This window comes from Lathyrus oleraceus, chromosome 3, assembly GCF_024323335.1.
Source record: "Lathyrus oleraceus cultivar Zhongwan6 chromosome 3, CAAS_Psat_ZW6_1.0, whole genome shotgun sequence".
Taxonomy (NCBI): domain Eukaryota; kingdom Viridiplantae; phylum Streptophyta; class Magnoliopsida; order Fabales; family Fabaceae; genus Lathyrus; species Lathyrus oleraceus.
The window spans coordinates 302149193-302168487 of NC_066581.1; the positions used below are offsets into that span (position 1 = coordinate 302149193).

Genomic DNA, 19295 nt, shown 5'->3' on the forward strand with positions numbered 1-19295 from the left:
GCAAAGTCATATATTATTCCAAAGCCCAGATTTTACTTGGCATACTATTTTTTTCAAATATCTCACGATATATCCCCCAGCAGAAAAAAAGAACCTTCTAGTGCCTGCTAAGAGCTTGTTAGTAGAGAGAAAAAAAGATCAATCATACATTGCATTAGCATATTGCATACATCATGCATGCCTAACATCTCCTTCAGCTGACCTGTTCTCCTCGCAGACATCTCATCTAATTCGTGTACAAAAACATATACACCATCAATTACACAATTTTCCATTAATACCCTTACCTCACATTTCACTCATTCCCAGCGAGCAAATTTTTTAAAATTCTAATATTTAATCCTCTCCTACCTCGAACGTTTGAAAGTCGTTGTTATTCCTACATTCAGAATTGAGAATATTAAATAGGGGCAATTGTCATACCCCAGAATTTGCCATACCTTTTTCTATTTTTATCTGGCTTACGTTAAAATCATTTGCATATCTGGTTCTCAATTCATTCAATTGGTTCATGCATTTAACATACCATTCATCATATTTTGCATAGCACAACCATTAGGCCAAAGTTCAGTAAAAGTGGATGTAATCAGTTTAAGCAGATTTTTGAGACAGGTATTATTTGGTCATTATTCGGATTTGTTTCTCATATCACTGGTGGTGTGGAACATCTCTTATTTGAGATTCATGATTGTCATAGGGAGTGAGATGTTTGTTATTTGATTTGATTGCTTGAATTTAAGGAAGAAAGTCAAAGTTGGAAATTCAAAGAATACTTCATTTATTCATGGTACAATGCTTATTACTTGAGATACAAGTTGAAAAATGGATTACAAGGAAAGAGGATAAAAAATTACATCAACTTGGTAAAATTGACTTTTTGGTCAACTGTTGACTTTTTTGATCAACTATTGACCTTTGATCACATTTTGATCATCGACTCGAGTTTGACCACTAAATTTTCCTAGACGTACCCTATAAGCATTTAATCAAAATAATCATCATTCTTTATCAATAATTAAGAATTTCATGGTTATGTTACCTGTTACATGATGCAAGTTTCCAACAATTTTTCCCTCCATGAAGTTTCATTCTCATGGCTTTATCTTCACTTTTCGATGCCTCCTCGAGCCCATTCTTCCACCCCAATTCTCACTTTGCTGCAAAGAAGATGATACACCAAATTGATCATCAATATCATGGATTGAAATCATCCAAAGTTCATCAAAATGTCGTGAGGAAAATTCATTAAAATGACGTTCGCATTGTGATCATTGTTCCCATGCGTCAACACTGCTCATTAAAACAACCAAACATATACATTGTTCGTGAGCGGAACTACAGAGCTCTGACTACCTCATTGCACATATGGGGATACATAGTCACAAGGGCCCAAATCCTTGGGGAGCACAATAATTTAAGACTTATTTTCTCTTCCCATCTTATTCTCTTCATCTCATTTCTCGATAGCAAGCATAATTCAAGTAAACAACATTCATATGCATTGATACATGTAAAATGGTTCTCATCGAGTACGATAGATATTAGGGGTGCTAATATCTTCCCTTTGCATAACCGACTTCTGAATCCGCTCTTGGTTACATAGACCATTCTTTTTGGGGTTTTATCGTTATTTTCCCTTTCCTTTGGAATAAATAAAATCTGGTGGTGATTTTTTATTTTTCGCGGTGCGACAGGTGCCCATCGTGGGACCCGGTAAAACTTTCTCGGGCCACACAACCATTCGTATTCGATGATTTATTCAAATTCACCATCTTTCCAGCAATTTCCTAATCGTTTCCCACAACTCTGAATGTAATTCTTATTAGAAATCGTCATCCAGCAATCGATGTCGAGCATAGGAACGAAATCTCCTTAAGGCAGTGAATAGACAACGTCGTGGATCAGAAAGAAATTGCATTTTGACAGCGAATCAGATGATTTTGTCGATAATAATTTTGATGTCGGTCATACATTGATTCATCCGGCGTAATTCGTCAACATTATATCATGGAAGCTCTTCCCGACAACACTGTTGGCATTTTGCAGGACCTAATATACTAAAAAAACCTGACATACGATAGAACATTGTCATGGTAATCCGATTGCTCGCTCTCCTGTTTCTTCTTGCGGATAACGCCTGGATAAAGGCAGACAAAGTGAGACAGCAATGCCGACATGCTCATTACATTTCGGAAACATAAGTACTATATTTGTCATGAATATTCTTATAAGTGGTTTAACTATAGAAACTAAACTTTTATCACTTATGGCGACGGCATAGTTGCTCTCAACCTCCTGAGTTTGTTGCTAATAATTTGGTCCATATAGTTTTCTTCTGGCCATCGAAATGCATTAGACGACAGTGTCACAATGATAGATAAACATTAACAAAACTCCTAAGTGATTACAAACAACAAAATATTGATCCATATTGGCACTAGAAATAAAACGGTTCGAAGGGGTCTATGTCACATTGAAAGAATTTGGATCACATAATTTGAACTTTTGACTAAAGATTAAGAAAACAAATTAGTGTTTTTAATCCATTCACATTTATGCTAGTATTAATCATCAAAGAAAATTATGTTTTCTCTTGGTTTAAAAGAAGAAAACTCAGGAAGTAGTGTACTCTAAATCTTGCGGGGTTGTGCATATTTTCTCTCTGCCTTGTCTTATAAATGAGATAGTTGTGAATTTGTTATTATTTGTCACTAAGATTTGGATAAAGGAACTCAATACTTAATTGCTAAGCATATTAAGCATAACATTGTGTGACAACCTTAAAATTTGCCTTTGGTTTTGTTGTATGGTTGGTGACAATATGTATATGATACATGAAACGTCCTAATTTATATTTGTTTTTTTTATTGAGATGACATTAAAAAGTTAATTGTTTTGTGTTTTGCCATCGAAGCAGCAAGAAAATTTGAAGAACGACCATTATTGATTGCTTTAGATTGATAAGGCAGTTGAAGACATCAACAAAGATTATGATGATAGTAAGGAAGCCTCAAAAGAATGTTGCTTACCTTCCAATTCAATTGGATCGGCATGCTGACCACATACACCATTTATAAAAAATATTGTGCTCATAAAAAGACAATAAATCGCCCACAAATTAAAATTCGAGTAGATAAAATTAGTCTTGGAAACACGTATTTATCAAGCGATACCGTCGGGAAAAACCAATAGGTTGGACAATGCAAATTATGTTTTAATTTATTTTTGGATAAGTCGATCTAATTTTTCTGTCGTTTTGAAACTAATGACTCATTTAGAACTTACTTTAGGCAATGAGTGTCGCTCCTTTCCCCTGCGAGGGCATGAGGCACCTCCTCTTTTCTAACTCTTAAAATTATGCAGGGTGGTTGTCGAAAGATATTATATCCTATCGAAGAACTCAAATTTTCAGTAAGAGGAAATTATATATTATCATCAAAAGAAACCAAGATGTCACGCGACTTAAACAAATAAGTCAAGTAACTAAGAACCTCCGACCGAGTTATGTTAATTGAAACCTCTGACAGAATTAAATGTCAAAGTAAATAAGAACCTCTGACAAATCGGTCAAGTAAATAAGAATCTATGACTGAGTTATGTTAATTGAAACCTTTGACTGAATCAAAAGTCCAAGTAAATAAGAACCTCTAGCAAATCGGTCAAGTAAATAAGAACCCTTGAGTGAGTTATGTTAATTGAAACCTATGACCGAATCAAAACACCAAGTTAGCATACCTCTGGTCTAGTTAAGTTAACATACCTCTGACCTTAAACAAAAGTCCAAGTCAACATACATCTGGCTTGGTCAAGTTAACATACCCTTGACCTTAAACAAAAGCCCAATTAATATACATTGGGCATCCCGTTCAAAGTTAACATATCTCTGACGTTAAGCGGTTTGGTTAAATTATCCCTGGGTAAACATCGGGATCCGTTATGATCCACTGGGGCTTTGAATCTATATGGTACAAACCTCAACTATAGGTAAGATAAGATCTGCTTGAGGCCTGCCATTCTATTTGATTTCTAGTCGAACAAATCAATTGTTATCAAAGAGATAAAGCGCATTAGAGCTACATAACAATTATAAAAGGACTAACATGGTCACAACTAAAAGAATCTCATGAGGGCTCGAATATTATTGTCAAAGGATCGGGAAAGTATCAAAACATTATAAAATGCATCCTCAAAGGATGACTAATGACAAAATAGTTGCGAGTCAGTGTCCCGATGAGAATGAACTATGAGTTTAATCACACCAAAGATTATATAGGGATCGGATCCCAGCATACTAAGGTCCCCTAAATAATGAAACAAGATTTACTCAGGATTTTCCAACCTATGTACGTCTAGGGATTTGGTTACTACCGATAGTCGAAAACCTACATGGGTTATTACGATCCTAATAACAAAGCCAAACATTAGCATAGTTAAAATGGAACTACAACAAGTCGAGATCACATTGGGGCTCTCTGACTTATCTATGTTTAGAACCTACTGGGTTCTAGGATGCCAACAAGTCGAGATTCCACTAGGCCTCCCCAACTTCTTTAAGTCTAGAACCTATCGGGTTCTACGACGCCAACAGGCCGAGATCCCACTAGGGTTCCCCAACTTTTCTAAGTCTAGAACCTATCGGGTTCTATGACGCCAATAGGTCGAGATCCCAATAGGGCTCTTCGACTTCTCTATGTCTAGAACCTATCAAGTTCTATGACACCAATAGGTCGAGATCTCACTGGGGCTCTTCGACTTCTCTATGTCTAGAACCAGCTAGGATCTACGACGCCAATAGGTCGATATCCCATTAGGACTCTCCGACTTCTCTATGTCTAGAACCTACCAGGTTCTACGACACCAACAGAGCAAGATCCCAATGGGGCTCTCCGACTTCTTTATGTCTAGAACCAATCGGACTGTATGACGCCAACAGGTCGAGATCCCACTTGGGCTACCCGATTTCTTTATGTCTAAAACCTATTGGGTTCTACGATGCTAACAGGTCAAGATCACAATGTGGCTCTCTGACTTCTCTATGTCTAGAACCTAGCAGGTCCTACTATGCCAACAGGTCGAGATCTCATTGGGGGCTCTCCGACTTCTCTATGTCTAGAACCTACCAGGATCTATGACGCCAACAGGTCGAGATCATACTCGTGCTCTCCGACTTCTCTATGTCTAGAACCAACTGGGTTCTACAATGCCAATAGGTCAAGATCTCATTAGAGATCTCCGACTTATCTATGTCTAGAATATATCAGGCTCTACGATGCCAACAAGTCGAGATCCCACTAGGTCTCTCCGACTTCTCTATGTCCAGAACCAACCGGGTTTTATGATGCCAATAGGTCGAGATCCCACTAGGGCACTCTGACTTCTCTACATCTAGAATCCATCGGGTTTAATGGCTTCAAAAGGGTCAAGATTCCACTTGGGCTCTTTAATTGTTCTACATTGAAAATCCACCAGGGTTCTCCGGCTCCTTCATCAAAATTGTAAATATTCCCAACATATGTCAGGAATTGATCCATCCTCAAGACAACGAACTTAAAGGGAGTTTTACTCAATTAAAATACAATTATGACAACTTTACAAGATCCAGGATAAAATCAAAACATTTCACCCTTACAGGCCTCGTTCTTTTGTGGCTTATGTACATCCCGTGATTTTCATGAGGTCGGACAATGAGTTTCGTGCACATCCCAGACTCAATTTACTAAGCTCTAAAAATACCTTCCAAGTCGGAGCCATTGTGATATCCCTCGAATAATCAACGACTGAATTCGTTACATAATGATTAATGATTGAATCTGTTACAAATTGTTAATGGTTACTAAAATTTATTAAAACAACCCATTTTCAATATCCATAAGGGTAAGACTTACAATATAAATAGGTCAATGAGACCAAATATCAAGGAGAGAAAAGAACATAAACAGAAGGGGAGATGAAAAAGGAGCTTGACAACCCAACAATGGCTTCCCCTCGTTGCCTACTCTAAAAAAGCCTAAAACACTAAAATTCTTTAACTATTATGATCTCACCTGACGAGCTTCAGAGGGATTAATCAAATGATGTTTTTAGCAAGGAGAATATATATATATATATATATATATATATATATATATATATATATATATATATATATATATATATATATATATATATATATATAAGTTGGATTGAACTTACTCCAAGAGTAAGTTTTTTTAACCTACTCCCAATCATAATCTTTAAATTGAATATAATCTAAAGGTTAAATTAACATTTATTTAATTAGTCATTCGACTAAATCTAATTTAAAGGTTATGATTTGGAGTAATCTAAAAAAATTACCCTTGGAGTAAGTTGAACCTCTCTCTCTCTCTCTCTCTCTCTCTCTCTCTCTCTCTCTCTCTCTCTCTCTCTCTCTCTCTCTCTCTCTCTCTCTCTCTCTCTCTCTCTCTCTCTCTCTCTCTCTCTATATATATATATATATATATATATATATATATATATATATATATATATATATATATATATATATATATATATATATATATATATATATATGTACGCGGGTTGGGTTGGATCGGGTTTGGCCTAACCCGTTACCCAACCTGTTCAAACTACAATGGATTGAGTCCGTCATCCAACCCGTAATTTTATTGTCAAAATCGATCCAAACCGACCCGTTCATTAATGGATTTGGTTGGGTTGGGTTTGCGGGTTGTGATTCAAATAAAAAATATATTTTTTATGATTCTTTTTCTCGGTTTTGAAAAAATGTAACACAACTCAGTAATATCATACTCATTTATAACACTCAAATTCAATAAAACACATCATATAATATCTAATAAAATTCATCAACGCAATATAACACTTTAGAATAGTATAAAATTCAACAAGACACACCATTTCCATAAAATACATAAGTTGGAAATAATACAAAAGAAAATAAAAAACAATATTTAATCTTATAATTACATAAACTCATTGGTCTAGTAGTATTATTGGTGGAGAATTTTTTTTTTTGAAAAAGTTATGCTTATTAGTGAGATATTAATTTTATATTTTTATTTAAAATAATAATAAAAATAATAAGAAATTACTAAAGTCACATCAATGGGTTGAGTCAACGGGTCTGTGGGTTGCAAAACCCAAACCTGAAACAAAACTATACGGGTTGTTATGGGTTGGGTATGGCATACCCGTAAATAAATGAGTTCGGGTAATTTATGAGTTGGATTGGATTGGATTGGGTCAGCGGGTTTGTGGCTCGACCCACACCCATGAATTTCTCTCTCTCTCTCTCTCTCTCTCTCTCTCTCTCTCTCTCTCTCTATATATATATATATATATATATATATATATATATATATATATATATATATATATATAGAGAGAGAGAGAGAGAGAGAAGTGTGTGTGTTTTTTTTTATTTGAATATATTTTGTTTATAAAATAATAATATATATTTTTATAAAATTCAAATATTATTTTTGTAATGGTTATAAATGCAAATATAAAATTTTAGAAATGAAATAAAAAACTTTTTTATTATATACTTTTGTTTAAAACATATCTATTTAAAAACACTCGTTAAAAACATAATTATTTAAAAAATATATATGGTTAAAAATTTTAATATATAGTTTAAATTTTTTTATATAAAGTGTAGATTTTGAAATGGTCACAATTTTTATAAATATATATTATGTTTATATGAAAATATTTAAATAACTAAATTACTTTATTTAATTTTTTATATAAAAGTATTATTTAAAAAAGATATATGATTAAAATTGTTAATATATAGTTTGAAAGTGTAGATTTAGAAATGGTTATAAATATATATTATGTTTATATTAAAATGTTTAAAAGAATTAAAACTACTTTTTTCACATCTACTTTTATATAGAAAAAAATAGTTTTATTTATAAAAATGTATTTATTTATTAAAATTTATTTTAAAAAACATATTTAGTTAAAAAATATTTATTGAAAAATAGATTTAGTTAGTTTTTTGAGTTAAAAAATATGTATAGATTTTTTATTAGAAAACTTAATTAAAATTGATTTTAAAAAATGTATACAAAAGTATAGCTTGTTTAAAACAAATACATTAGAATAATATAGTAAAGAGTATAGTTAATATATATATATATATATATATATATATATATATATATATATATATATATATATATATATATATATATATATATTGACCTAGTTGAGGTGAAACGTCACTTGAAGAGAGTGAGTTTTAAGAAAAATTATTGGATTTAGACATCTAATGGAGAAGAATTGTCTCATAGTGGACTAGAGATGAATACAAAGGTTTCAAGAAGTCAATCACATATGCAGTACACTGAAAAATTCAATTTAATCGATGATATAGTTGGTGGTGCATTTGACTTGAATGTTGTTGACGACGAACTTCAAGATTTAGATGTGGAAGAGTTCCTAAATGAGAATGCGCAAAAAAATTATCAATTGTTGAAATAAATAAATAGACTATTGTTTGGGGTGTTCTCTGACTTAAGACTATCAATGTGTGTGAGACTTTTGGCCCCTAAGTCGAATTGGTATATTCTTGATCAGTGTTTGGAATCCTTTGCAAAAAGAAAACGCGCCTACAAGTTATTATGATGTGAAGATGATGGTGTCAAAGTTGGGGTTAGAAGTAAAAAGATTGATTGTTGCATTGAAGGTTGCATGATGTTTTCTGACAATGATTTTGGTGCAAATTATGGGACATTGGTGAAATTACTACTACAAATAACACATTTTATGTCGGACCTGAAATGGATTTCACCTCGGTTACAATGCCGAGGTAACGAAGGGTGACACGAAAAATAGGAGTTTTACCCCTTGGTCATGGTTTCGAACCCAAGCAGTAGTTATTTTATATTTTTCCAAACTATCACCATATACTTATTAGTTTTATAATAAAACCGAGGAATAATATATATATATATATATATATATATATATATATATATATATATATATATTTACAAACTACATTGTTTACATACAATATTACATTGTTTATATATAATATTTAAGTGACAATGTTGTTTTTCATCGTCATCACTGTCACTGAAGAACATATGTTGGATCTCTTGGAGAAGAGCAATTGTTGGGGATCCTTATTTCATTGATCTTGAGGAAGATCAAATGTTTAATGCAATACATTATATATGGCTTTTGCATTTAAATTTTTCTGATATAAAACAACAAAAAATTAGATAAATAAAATAAATATTCAGTTATATGATTATATAAGAACACAAACCTTGAACCCCAAATAATTTTCTGCACTTGTAATCCATCACTTGCAAAATAAATATAGTACTCTCACCAATCACATATCAAAAACCTAAGTTTTTTTATCTTGTAATATATCACATTGATACAATGCTCTGATTAAACATAGAGGGTCACAATGTTTGAGCTTCTTGTGGATTCACTAATATTCATAATGCTTTTATAATGAGGCTTTTAGGTTTCACGAGGATCACTAATGACAATGTCTTGACCGTTGATATTTATTAAATGGACAATAAAGATTTTTTTAATGACGACGAAGAGACACACTTATATTTTATCTCAATAAAATATGTTTCAACCCAAGCGTTAAATACCTCTCGGTTTTTGTTAAAAACCGAGGGAAAATTTTTTTTCTTCAATATTTACATTTTTACACAAAATAATAAAATAAATTTTCCAAATAAATCAACCATACACCTCTCGGTTTCTGTTAAAAATCGAGGGGGAAAATATCTTTTTTTATAAATATTTACATTGTTTACACAGAATAATAAAATAAATTGTTCAAACAAATCATGAGTTTGACAAAGGATTCTTGGAGAGCAATATATTTTTTCAAATTTCTGATATGTTATCTGTTTCAAATAAGAGAAATTTTTTTTGTACTTGCAATCCATCCCAGAGATATTTCATTATCTTGATCAAATGTTTTTCATGGCAAATGCTTTCACATGACAGAGAACGTGAAAGAGAATGTGAAAGAGAAATGAATCATTGTTTTTAGGAATAAATTTCTCAATGTTGTCAATCGAGGAAAGCAATCAATTTCTCAATGTTTTCTTTGATTGACAACATAGGAAGTTTATTACAAAAATACAACAATAACATCAACATCAACATAATTATGTGAGATAGATTGCAAGGACAAAAAAATCTTAGGGTAAAATCAGTTTAAGGAGTATTTTTTATAGTAATATATGATTACTATAAAACCGAGGTTTTTTATCTCCCCTCTTAACTATCACCTCGATGATGACGAAAACCGAGGTGAATAATTCTTTTTTTTAAAATTACATTATTTACATATAATATTATAATAAATTGTTCACAATAAATTTTTGCTCTTATTACTGAATATCTTCGTTGATATCTTTGCTCTTATGTTCTAACCATTCGGTTAAATAGAAAACCGAAGGGTTAGAACATTTTGTTTACACTTATAAGCAAATAAAATCATAAACTGCGTTAGCTAGGAATCGAAGTTTGTACTGGGTTATTTTTTCACCTCGGTGTTATGAAAAACCGAGGAAAATGTATGGTTTTTTTTAATGGTGAAGCATGGAAACACTTTGATCGAGTACATCCTGATTTTTTTCCGCATAACCCATAATGTTATACTTGGATTATGCTCTGATGGTTTTACTCTGTATATACAAGCATCTGCAGTTGCCTATTATTATTGGTCAGTTATTGTTGTCCAATCTCCCTCTTGAGATGTGCATGATAAAATCTTACATGTTTTTGACATGCATCATTCCAGGACCGTTGAGTCCAAGATCTAGAATTTATGTATATTTACAACTTTAATTGATGATCTGAAGAGGTTTTGGATTGGAGAATAAATATATGATATACCCCGTAAACAAAACTTTTATATGCAAGTTGCTTTGATGTGGACAATTAACAACTTTCCTGCATATGCCATATTGTCTGATTGGGGTATGCATGTAAAAATGGGATGTCGCATTTCATGAGACACTCAAAAGCATATAATTTGAAAAATGGTGGAAAAAGTTTATGGTTTGACTATAACTGTAGGTTCTTACCTATAAACTATGTGTTTAGAAGAAATAATAATACTTTCAAAAAAGGAGAAAAAGTAACAGATATGTCGCCCCCTCGACAATCACCAACTAAAGTATGGAATAAAATGTGTGACCAACCAAAATTCATTGATTATGGAAAAGCTTGCACAATTACAAGATATGGGGATGAATACAACTGGATAAAAAGAAGCATTTTTGGGACCTCCCTTATTGGAAGGATAATTTGTTGCAACATAATATTGATGTTATGCATATTGAGGAGAATTTTTTTGATAATGTATTTAACATAGTGATGGATGTCCAAGGCAAGTCAAAAGATAATGAAAAGGCTAAAAAATACTTAGAACACCTATTTAACCAAAAAGACTTGGATTTGATACCCCAACCAAATGGAAAATTATTAAAATCTAAGGCTAATTACACTATAATTTCCCAAGAAGCTAAAGTAGTGTGCTAATGGTTAAATGAGTTGAGAATGCCTAATATATATTCTTCTAACTCTAAAATAGGGAAGTTTCATGGAATTAAAAGTCAAGACTTTCATGTTTTCATGGAACGATGATTAAGTTCATTTCACTACTCAACCATGTGCTTAATCCACTTACAAGAGTGAGTCAATTTTTTAGAGACATTTGTGTGTCTACTTTAAGGATTTGTTTAGGAGTGCGGAGGGGAGGGGAATGGATGGCTTACGAAAACGAAAATTTAAAAAAATATAGAAAAATATTTGACATTTTTTGAAAGAATGATTTTTTATAGAATGATAAAAGAGTGTTTATCATTACTATATTTTTTAATTTTTATAATACTATAACAACATAAAATATATTTGGATAATTTTTGTAAGCTTTCCAAAACCCTCCTTCAATACAAATTTTGAGTTCCGCCAAATTAGGAGGGTTTTGGTGTTATGAATAAAAACAAACCCTTCAAACTAAAATCCTTCAATTATTTCCATTCAATCTTCCCTTTTTTCAAATCCCCCCCCCCCTTTTTTTTTAAACTCCAAAACAGGCCCTAAGTGTAGACAATATCATTAAATTGGACCAAAATATTCTTGTCATTCTTTGTAAGGTGGAGCAAGTGTTTTCGCATGGTTTATTTGATTTTATGGAACATCTTCTTGTGCATATTTCATATGAAGCATTCCTTGATGGTACTGTTCAATATATATGATGTATCCTTTTGAAATATTCATGGGTCATTGAAAGAGATTAGTGAAAAATAAGGCAAGAGTTGAATGATCAATATGTGCATATTACTTGCATAGAGAAATATCACATTTTTGCTCTCATTACTTGCATAAGGATAAAAGTTGAATTTAGTGGAAGAATTCAAATTATCTTATCAATATTTGGTCGTCCCGACCATCCTTCTGAAAAGACAAGTGTGTATCGGTTGACTGAAAAAGAATTATAATCTGCCAGTGTTCATGTGTTGATTAAGTGCGTTGAAGTTAAACCTTATCTTGAGTAAGCATATTAAAGTACAAAATTGTTTTGAATGCCTTGGATATCATACTTGTTACTTAATAACTTATATTTTATTTCTATTTAGGGCACTTAATACTTATTGTTTTTCAAAACACGGGTGAACAAGCATCAACTAGTTACATATATACTTATTTTCCAGCATAGTTCAAGCAATAATTATTATGCATTGTTGCTCCAACTCAGGGAATACTTCATTTGAGAAGTGTTGAAAAGTATATTTCCGACAAATATTTTTATATCGTATCCACAGAGATTAGTTGATATTACCGCCGTTCTATAATTCCAATTGTTGTAAGTTTAAAAAGTAACCAAGTTGTTTTGATTGAATAGTTATCTCTTGAGTAAAATGACACTAAGACAATGAAATTAGTTTTAAAATCAAATATAAAAGGCTTGGCAAGATTGGAGTTCACTATCCAAATTTCTTATGTTCCCTTAATGACAACTATATGGACTCAAAATTATTGATGATATTCAAGTATCCTCTCAATAACATTTATTTCTAAATGAGATTGTGATAATCACTATATTAATCGTTAGACGATTTCTCCACCTAACTATTAATATAACAATCTTTAATGTTTGATACAAAAGAAGAGTAGTGTATAAATCTATTTCTACAACTTATTCACTACTTGAAAGCATATTTTAAGTCAAGACTTGAATAATCTTTCTCAACAATAACTCAAATCTGAATATTCAAAATAGGGCAAAAATATCAATCATTACATCAATAATCTTCTGTCACATACAAGAGTCAATAGGAATACATAAACAATAAGGAATAGCTACTACCTCCAATCTTGACAAAGTGGGGTTTAGCTCTTCATCATCATATTTGACAGCCAATGGAATACAAAAATAACCTCTGTTTTCTTCTCCAACTTGTGAATGATAATCTTTCCTTTTCTCCCATTGCGTGCTTAAAGAGTTCATCCTTTCCTTAAATGTCTCAGTTTGGCCTATGACATTTCTTGTTCATTGCTTGTCTTATAAGACCTGTCGTGCTTAGATGAATATCTTGCCTTGTAAATACTCTCGTGTGTAGGCCAATCATAACACGATGAGAAACAATCTATCTGAACAACAAGTGAAATATAAACAATCATAAAGTTAATGTAGGTAATGTCACGACACTAATATCTGAACAACAAGTGAAATATAAACAGGATAAAAACAGAGAAACAATTGAACAAGCGACACAAGCAATTGTTAACCCAGTTCGGTGCAAACTCACCTACGTCTGGGGGCTACCAAGCCAGGAAGGAAATCCACTAAACAAAATTAGTTCAAAGACTCTCATTAAACAACTTCAAGTTACAGTCTTTTCACCTAATCTCTACCCGTGTGACTTCTATCTAAGAACTCTTAGATATGAGACCCTACTCACTCCCTCTCAATCACAGCAGTGATATAAGAACAAATACAAAAGAAAGAAGACACACTTCAAGGACACATAGTTGATCTTGCTTAAAAGCTTCAACCAAGTAAACAAACACACTCGTACTTTAAAGCTTAGAGTGGACAAATTACAACATAAAACTCAGTCCAATTCATACATCAACAAGATGAATGAATGGCTCACAATTCACAGGTTCAGACAAGACTAAAACCCTAAAACTCTCTCACTTCATCGTTCGTATCTTGTGTATGTAAAACAGGTCTTACATGGCCTTTAAATAGAAGCTTTTTGAATGGGCCTGGGCAGCATGAAACCTTAATTCTATTTTAATTGCGTATCTCCTAAAAACCAGCATCTAATCATGCCTTTTTGAAAAAAAGAACATTCTGGTTTTAAATAGAATTACTCCTTGAATAGCGCATGCAATCTCCACATAAGCACATAAAGATTTGCATGAAAAACACAACAACAAAACACATAACAAACAGACTGAATGTTCTGTATGCACATGTCTTAACATCGGGTCTGACATCTTGAATACATCCTGCACAACCATATCAAACATCCTGCAGGAAGCTAATATCACATGTTAAGACTACACGCGTGACATCTTGTGATAACACTATGTTTTACCAAAATTGATGCCAACACATAGAACCAACAGCCTACACACGAGAGGATTTAGAAGGCAAGAGCTTCGTCTAAGCACGAGAGGTCTTATAAGACGAGCAATGAATAAGAAATGATTGGCCTACACACAAGAGGATTGACATGGCAAGAGCTCAAGGGGGTTCTCCTAAGCACAAGAGGTCTTATAAGGATAACAATGATTGAGAGGTTTTCCAAGGCCTAAGAAGACTGATAAGGCAAACACTAACTGAAAGGAGTAGGCCTAAACATAAGAGGTCTGATAAGTCTCATAATGATTGAATAGGGGTTTGTAAAAGCACAAGAGGACTAACAAGGGAAACAATGATTGAATTGATTTATTAGGATTCCATGCCCTAATCACAAGGGGATTAATCCAAAGGATATTTGAATGTTAAAGAGAGTATGATTAATGATCCATTGAGAAGGGAATGGTTAATGTGCAATGGTGTTTCACTGTTGAAGTATTGAATGATTGATGCTTGCTTAAAGAAGAAGAAAACTTGTCAATTGTATGATTCAAATTGCATTAAAGTCCATGAACAAATGCGAAGAATACCTCGAGCAACTGGGTCATTCGTCTCGTACCCAAGGATACCCTAGACAAGGATAGGAATTCTCCACTCTCATCATTCTTTGTTTCTTAAGCTCATAACGTACAACTCGAATTAAAATTCATAAGTTGCTGACAGGAGATCCTGAGTGTTGATACTATTGATGCAATGCTACTTATTATAGAAGAAGACTTGACAATCACATGATTCGAATTGTGCTAAAGTCTATGAGTATAAGTGAATACGATGAGCAACTGGGTCATTCAACTCGTACCAAAGATATCCAGAATGAGGATAGGAACTCTCCACTCTCATTCCTTCTCTATTTTTTAAGGCTCGTACCACACAATTTGAATTATGATCGACAAGTGTTGATACCTTTTATGTACTTGAGAAGTAATCCACTTTGCTAGCTAATGCTTTACTGATGTTGACTTGAAGTCTTGATCTTGTGTTTGAACCTTGAGGTGTTGAGCTCCTGAGATTCAGCATATCCAAAATAGTTTGAGCACAATGAACTTTCCCTATCAAGTGATCAAAGGGATTTTGATCACTTGAATATGCTTGGGGAATTACAGCACAATGCAAATGATTTGGTTGACCAAAGTGACCTTTGGTCAACACTGTCAGTGGGATTAAAATAATAGTTGAACTATGTACAATAATAAACCTATTGAGTTGATCAACTAAATAAAATCAGACAATTTTAATTAAAATTCTAAGCTTAGGTAACATGTATTAAAATCAAGATTGTAAGCCCTGAGTGTAAAATAGTCATTATGTCACAAAATAAATTAACTAGGAAAATAATTTCTAATAATCAACATTTAATTAGAAACTAATTAATCCTAATTATATTTAACTATGCAAAACCTAATTAGTTGAATTATTATAATTAGATCTAAACATAGCCTAATTAAAATCTAAAACTTAATTAGATCCTAACAACCTAATTAAGATCTAAATTTAATTATTCAAAAAAGGATAATGTAATTAACATGGTTAATCATGATTAACTTTAATTAAACCTAAAACTCCATTAATCAATTCAAACTACATTATTTGGATTAATTTCTAATTCTACAAACAAAGATCAATCAAATAAACAATCACTTAATTACATAACTTAATTTAAATTTAGAAAGCTCAAAAAGGGGGTGAATTGGACCAACTGGTGGTGCAGGATGAACAAGATTCAGGGCACAGAGGCCCACCAAAATCAGACTCATTTATCCTTGCAATGGGTTGGGGTGCAATGGGTTAAGGAAAATTTTACCTTGTACCCCTACAATTAACCTCATACCCCTACAAAAATTTAAAAATTCTCATTTTACCCTTAATTGGTTTTAACCAATTTACCATTTCATTTTTACCATTCAGTTGAAAATTGCAAAAATTACACTTTCACACCCCTCGCACCAGAACTCTTGCAAAAAGACTTCCGGTATGTATTTTTTCAAACCGGAAGACTTTAGAAATGACTTCCGGAACACACAAAAAAGCAAACCGGAACACTTAAGGAAAGAGTTCCGGTTTAGATAAAAAAAAATTTCAAAACCGGAACACTTCTTAAAAGAGTTCCGGTGAACAAATTTTGCATACCGGAACTCTTGGGGGAAGTGTTCCGGTATGTATTATGTGTGTTCCGGAAGTCTTTCTTTAAGTCTTCCGGTACGTTTTTTTTTTTAATTTTAATTTTAATTTTTTTTTAATTTTAATTTTTTTTTTTTTGCAGAAATGGAAAATCTTCCCAAAATATGTGTAGATACTACTAATGCGTTTATGACGACGAAAAGATTTGGTACACGAGAAGAGGTTATCAGATGGATTAAAGAGGTTGGAATCGACAATAAAGTAACTGTTATTATCAGTCGTTCAGATACTGAAACGGGGAAGAGAGGGAGAAGTAACAAAATAATATTTGGTTGTGATAAAGGTGGGAAACACAAGATTAGTGATAGTGGTACCCAAAGTGCGTCCAAGAAATGTGGATGTCCATTTAAAATCAGGTCGACTCCGGCGAAAGATGGATCTGGTTGGAAGATTGATGTAAAATGTGGGTTACATAATCATGGTTTACCTGATAGATTAGAAGGTCATTCGTTTATTGGTAGGTTGACCACAGATGAGAAGCAACATGTCGCTGATTTGGCAAAGAGACATGTAGCACCTAGAAACATTTTGCTTTCCTTACAAGACAAGTTTCCTGAGAATGTCACTCGGATTACGCAAGTATACAAGCATAAGAGTGTGATAGAAAAAGAGATAAGAGGTCCAAGGAGTGAGATACAACATTTGTTTAAGCTTATTGAGGATGCAGGATATGTGTATTGGAGTAGAAAACAGGATGACTCGGAAGTGGTGAGAGAGATATTTTGGGCACATCCTGATTCAGTTAAGTTGTTGAATATATTTCCGATTGTGTTAGTTATGGATAGCACCTACAAGACAAACAAATATAGACAACCTTTGTTTGAAATTGTTGGCATGACATCGACTGAGTTGACTTTTGCTGTTGGATTTGCGTATATGGAGTCTGAGCAAACAGAGAATTTTTGCTGGGTATTGGAGAAATTAAAAGAGTTGTTTGTGAAGAAAGACATGTGTCCACAAGTGATTTTGACAGATAGAGATCTTGCTTTGATGAAAGCAATTGAAGTTGTGTTTCCCAGCTCGATTAATTTGCTATGTAGATTTCACATTAACAAAAACGTTGGTGCCAAATGCAAACAACATGTGGTGAATGACCTGCAAAAGACGATAGACACATTATGGATGGAAGTTGTCTGGGCTAGTGATGAGGTTGAGTATGGTCAGCGGTTGCATCAACTTGAGCAAGCATGTGTTGATTATAGTGGATTTATTAATTATGTGAAAGACACATGGTTGACTCCACATAGGCATAGATTTGTTGGAGCATGGATTAATCGAGTCCTACATTTGGGTAACACAACGACTAATCGGTACGTCTTATAATTTTGTATGTGTTATTTTTATATCTGATATTATTTTTATGTTTTTTTTATGTGTTATTTTCAATATCTAATGGTATTTTTTATATCTGATATGGGTTACTTGATAGCGAATCGTTATAATGTTGTACTTGTCTGTTTAGGCAATCCGTGCATCACTTTCTTTCCGATGACAAGTTCACATTCACCAAATGTCTCTATTTATTGCATTGGTTTTGTTAACCAGAATCATTGGGTTCAGGTACGTATTTATATGTCTAAATATTTTAATTATTTCAGTTAATATTTTATGTTATATGACTTAATCTTTTAATTATTTTACTTTATCAGGTTAACATGAAAGAGGGGTTTCCATTGCCACCGGTCACATTAGATTGGAAGAAATTTCGTTCTCATATAGCAACTACTTGGATGCTAGGATTTGCAGGACGTATGCAACATTGGCAATTACTTACACCTGTATTAGCATGATTATGTAATCAAAACATAAATATGTAATCAAAACATGAAATCTATATTATTATGTCTATTATATTCAAAGCTTAATACATATAATCAATGTGAACGAGAAATATGCAAAGCTTCAAATAAATCAGAAAACTGTGGATCTTCCTCTTCAGCATTAACCTGTCTCAGATAGCGACGAATCAATGTAGATACACGAGCTCAATCAGGATCAGATGGCCCGGCGTCATATACAGGAACGGGTACCTCTCTAGGAGCGTCACGATGGGGAGGGACCAACCGTGGATGGGAAACACGATAATACCACTCCAGATAACCGTCTTCTACCTCAGATGGAGTGGTGGCCACGGTAGATGAACCGATCACATCGACAACACTCTGATGGTAACTGATCCAATCAACATCAATATCTGTCGCCATCATACAATCCAGAGGTGGGGATGGAACATACTGCCTATACCCGAACTGACGTAAACATCTATCAGGCAAGTATGGAACAGCTGTTTCACCCCACTTCAAACAACCCCTGACATATCTCATCAAATACACGCCATGCTCTATGATCCTCAAATGGTCGCCAGATGACGTCGGTAGGTGTCAGCTCGTCCAAAATAGGTCGTAAATCATCGACCTTCAGGACTCCCTGTCTATACGACCATCTCATCGCTCGGGGA

General features: G+C 33.2%; 1 long non-coding RNA gene across 1 annotated transcript; it reads left to right on the plus strand.

The window, feature by feature from the left end:
• The first annotated feature begins 18258 nt into the window (after nucleotides 1-18258).
• LOC127127240 (uncharacterized) lies at nucleotides 18259-18728 on the plus strand. The gene is made up of 2 exons (XR_007805291.1): nucleotides 18259-18397; nucleotides 18487-18728. It is a non-coding gene; the product is annotated as an uncharacterized LOC127127240 (long non-coding RNA).
• Nucleotides 18729-19295: the final 567 nt, after the last annotated feature.